Raw genomic sequence first — 5,369 nt, forward strand, 5'->3', positions numbered from 1 at the left:
CTCACGAGGAAGGGGGGAGCGGGGAGGGAGGGGAAAAATGAGGACCTAATGTCGGGGGCTTAAGTGGAGAGGAATTGTTTTGAGAATGATGGGGGCAATGAATGTACAAATGTGCTTTATACAATAGATGTATGTATGGATTGTGAAAGAGTTGTATGAGCCCCTAATAAAATGATTTAAAAAAATGTTCAAGTCATATAAATGTATGACCACAGACTCCAGATTGCCATGAAGTATGCTCTGTATTATGGGATATAGAAACTGTTTCCCCCTTTCCCCGCTTCCTGTGGAATAGTACATTGCTACCCAAGGCAGTCAAAGACTTCCACAGTTCAACATCCCACTATTTTCTTGTTGTACCTAAAAAGTAAACAGCCTGCATATATATATATATATAGAGAGAGAGAGAGAGAGAAGCTTTTCTTTTCTGCCCTCTACCCCAGTACTGCTTGTGCTGCACCACACTAGCTTGGAGTCTGGGCTCCTGCTAAGCTGGTGCCATCATGAATATCAGCCTTGATGAGATGCTCTTCAGCATCCACGAGAGCTGGGAGATCATGGCCAGGCTGTGCCTGGAAGTGGAGAGGAAGATGGTCGGTAGAACAGAAGATAACCTTGGTGACTCTGTCATTGCTGGGATTGCCTCTGCTACAGCCCCTGATGGCAATGGAACAGGAAGCCCAGTGATTGCTGGTGTTGATACTGTCGTGAACCATCACATGTAGGAAACCAGCTTCCCTAAAGAAGCCTACAAGAAATACTTCAAAGACTACGTGAAATCAGTCAAAGAACAGAAACCAGAAAAATTAAAACCTTTTATGACAGGAGCTGCATAACAAATCAGGCACGTCCTTAAGGATTTCAAAAGTTGCCCCTTCTTTACTGATGAAAATGTGCATGAAGATGGTGTGACCCCATAAAGGGTCTTAGGAGTGGAGAAATGTGGACACGTTGTACAGTTGTAAAAGATCTATCAACTGGCTGCTGTTCTCCATCCACACAGCACCTGGACTTAGCGGGCGGAACTGATGTCATCTTGAGCTCTTCATTTATCCTAAAAAAACAAACAAACTGCGAATTGGGGTTTCTTTCCTTTTATATATTTCTCCAGCCAACCAGACTCATTGCCTCGAGTCAATTCTGACTCATGGCAACCCTGTAGGACAGGTACAATGGCCGCTGTGAGTTTCTGAGCCTGGAACTCTATGGAAGTAGAAAGCCTCATCTTTTTTCCACGGAACTTCCAGTGGTTTCGAATTGCTGGGTAGAAGCCTGTTGCATAACTCAGGATGTTTCTAGAGCTACTAAAAAATTTCCATCAACAAAACAGCTGGTACTAGGAGGGAGCTGTAGGACCCACTGATGAGGCATGGTAGATGAACATTCACCAAACCTGGCTTCTTTGGCTCTTGCCTCATCAGATGCTGGACTCTCCTCTTTTGCAGTTTCTCCATTTTCTGCAGGTAAATCTTCCGTTTCTGGGTTTGCCACTTTAGCTCATGTTTCCTTTGGGTCCCTTTCCGTTTTGTTTGCACTTTTTTTTAAGAAGGAGGATATTTTGCTGACAATCTCACTGATCTCTTGAGCTCCACCCTCCCTGCCCCTTCAGTTGAGCTGAGCTGCCTGCTGGCCGACTTGGCCACAGGGAGGGTGCTTCCTGGGTGCCTGCGAGCCTCAGCACTGGGAGAGCCTTAGTGAAGCTGGGCTGCCTGGCTGCCACTCCAGCTGCAGCTTGAGTTTCTGGCTGGGCTGCCACTTTGTGGAAGCAGACCACCAGTTGATCTTGCATACTTTGAGTGCCTTGATTATTAAAACATGTCTTAGAAGTGATAGGTTTCTTTAACTAGTAGAATAAACTATCGAGATGCTATCTGTAAATCTTTACTGATAACATATGGTTAACATAGTTTATTTAATATTTTAATTAGTAGTATCTTCATTCACTGTATCTTAAACTTTCTTAACTAGGTGTCTTTATTAGCAGAAACAAGTGAATACCTTGAGGAGAACAGCGTAGAGAGGAGGTGACTGGAGAAATTGTTGCAAGTGGCGGGCAGGAAATGGTTTTTGAAGGCTAACTTTGTTATCTGTAGAAATCACATAGATTCTTTTTCTCCATAAAAATTTTGCTTTTAAGCCACCACCAATACAGTCCTTCAAATAGTTTGCCATTTAGAAAAAAGAAAAGATGGTCTAGGAAAATGTGCTTTGTTTACCCAGGACTTCTAGTATCCCCAGCACATTCTCAGAGAGTGTTACTCACCCACTTCACATGAGCACCACTGTCCTGCCACAGCAACACAACAAACCAAATTGAATACTTACTGTACCCAATTCAGTGCTGGAGAAAATGGAAGCCCGGACATTTGTGACCTGCCCAAGATTACACAGATTTTAAGTAGGAACACTGGGATGTTCTCCCAGCGGGTATCCCAAACTCTCAACTCCAGTTGTCTTTCCTTATACCACTTACTGTATTTTAACCAGCTAATATTTAAGAAAGTGATGTGCAAGGAGCTGTGCGCTTGTCAGGAATGTTAACTAGAATTGTAAGGCGCTCTCTGCCCTCAAACATCTTATACATGCATTATTTAGGGAGGTGGGAATGCAAACAATAAAAAAATCTGTGGGACACAAAGTAAAAAATGGCACCAGGCAGTGGGTGACAGCACAGATAATTAAAACAGATCAGCATAAAGCAGAGTCCTGTGAAGTGGAAGTTAAAGATGTAGCAAATGTCCAGCTTTTCCAAACTAGGGTGCTACTCCATCATCATCTCTAACATCAACCACCACATCTTCTCTCAGTACTCTTTCTCCCTTCCTTGGATACCGTAATTCACTGCACTGTCTTGCAGAACTCACAAACCTTTAAGGATATAAGAGGCTGTCAAATACCAAATAGGTAGGTGAGACATCATTCTTCTCCTAACTCCCTGGGTACAGGGACTGGTGAATCCAAATCAGTCAGATGATAGCCTGCTGCTTCACAAGCTGTGAAACACTGGTGAATCAAGTCAGACAGTAGGCTGCTGACTCAAATCCCAGGAGCCAGAGATCAGATGATGACAAGCCAGATACAGGCTGCAACATAAGAGAGAGAACTTTACTAGAACATTCATATACATTGGTCGTAGACCACACCTTCAAGGAAACTCACCTTACTTGGTTGGGCAAGGTGGTAGAAGGGTGAGGGGTGGTGACTAGAGTAAGGGTGGTGTGTTAGGCTGGGTTCTCTAGAAAGCAAAACTTATTTTATATGGTTTTGTGTATAGACAGAAACTTATATCAGGAAATAGCTTACACAGTTGTAGAAACAGGTAAGCCCAATCAGTTTAAATTGATGGATCAGATGGTAAGCTGAAGACTTCTCTTGACTCATGTGGCTTCTGCATCTGATAAACCAGTGAGTTAGTTAATTGTGCCAACCTGGCCAATAATCACATGTGGGGCTAACTGAAAGGTGGAGGGGTTAATGGGTGGTGAGCCTCACCTTTCTAGTTCTCGGGTCTCTTGCTTTGTGATGGTCGCACCAGGGTGCAGCTGCCTTAGCAGTTCCCTGCTTCAGCTTGCAAGATTGACTTCCTACAAGACATCCCCAAGGAGAAGCCACATGGACCTATCCCGATGCAGCCCTGGGTGCTGGAGCAGCCGTGTGGAGACCCCTTCTAGTGCTGAGATGCTTATTCATTCACAGACTCAGCTTTCCTCCTGCAGTCGGCATCATTGCCTCTGTTTTGTGAAGTGGAGGACTTTGTGGACTGGTGTTGGGTAAATGGGTTAATGTTGGACTTGTGGGCTTAGGCAGCATTGGGTTAGGATGTTTTCGTGATGCACACTTTCTTTACATAAAACTCTCTTATACATGAGTTGCTGTGGATTTGTTTCTCTAAAGTACCTAGACTAATACAGCCAGGAAGCAGGAGATGAAACAGGAAACCACAGGCTGGTGGGTGCAAAATGGAAGATTCTGGTGGGTGCAAGATTGGCAGTCTGCTGAGAGGTCCTAAGATCGCAGGCAATAAGGTTAACAAATCAGATGCAGGATCCAGATTCCGCAGCATTGACAAGCTTTCCCGCAGACTCTGCTTAATACGGAGCAGCCGCATCACCAGTGCCTTTCTTCCAGGTGCTTCAAGGCCGTGACCTAATCTGGCTTCTGCAAGCCACCACACTGCTGGATGCTCACAGTTGATTACCTGTTAGATCCCCATCATGGAGTTGATTCATTGTGTTTGATTACATCTGCCAAACTACTGACCAGCCAGACTGAGACAAAACTTAACTGTCTCAGGTGGCGACTCAAGATAGTTCCTCCTAATCCTGCCTCACTACACAACGAACCCAAACCGAAACACTACCGCCATCAAGTTGATTCTAATTCATGGTGCTCTTAGGTGCCTTTGAGTCGGCTCTGACCCACAGCAGCCCTACGCACAACAGAGTGAAACACTTCCCAGTCCTGTGCCGTCCTCACAAGTGTCTGAATTCATTGATGGAGCCACTGTGTCATTCGAGCTCACCAAGGGACTTCCTCTTTTTCGCTGCCCTTCCACTGTACCAAGCCGAATGCCCTTCTCCAGGGACTGGTCTTTCCAGTCAAAAGTATTATATGAAAAGTATTATATGAAGGATTATATGAAAAAAAATGTGGATTCGGGATTGGAGGAAAGCATATTAACAACCTGTGATATGCAGATGACACAGCCTTGCTTGCTGAAAGTTAGGAGGAATTGAATAACTTGTTGAAGATCAAGGATTGTAGCCTTCTGTGTGGATTATAATTCAATGTAAGGAAGACCAAAATCCTCACAACCAGACCTGTCTCGCTATCCTTGTCTGGCTTACTTCTTTCAGAACGGATCAGTTTGTCCTTTCAGTACTTTCAATACTCTTCTCCAGCACCACAGTTCAAATGTATCAGTTCTTCTTCAGTCTTCCTTACTCGAGGTCCAGCTTTCATATGCATATGATGCATTGGAGAATACCATGGCTTGGGTCAGGTGTACTCAAAGTAACAGCCTTATTCTTCAGTACTCTGAGAAGTCTTGTGCAACCGATTTACCTAATGCAGGATGTCTTTTGATCTCGTGACAGCTGCTTCCACGAACATTGATTGTGGATCCAAGCAAGACAAAATCCTTGACAACGTCAACCTCTTCTCCATTGTTCATGATGTTACTACTTATTGGTCTGGTTCTGAGAATTTTGGTCTTCCTTACATTGAATTATAATCCACACAGAAGGCTACAATCCTTGATCTTCAACAAGTTATTCAATTCCTCCTAACTTTCAGCAAGCAAGGCTGTGTCATCTGCATATCACAGGTTGTTAATATGCTTTCCTCCAATCCTGATTCCACATTTTTTT

This window comes from Echinops telfairi, unplaced genomic scaffold (genome assembly GCF_000313985.2).
Source record: "Echinops telfairi isolate 266 unplaced genomic scaffold, ASM31398v2 ScPeMD7_2;HRSCAF=8, whole genome shotgun sequence".
NCBI lineage: Eukaryota > Metazoa > Chordata > Mammalia > Afrosoricida > Tenrecidae > Echinops > Echinops telfairi.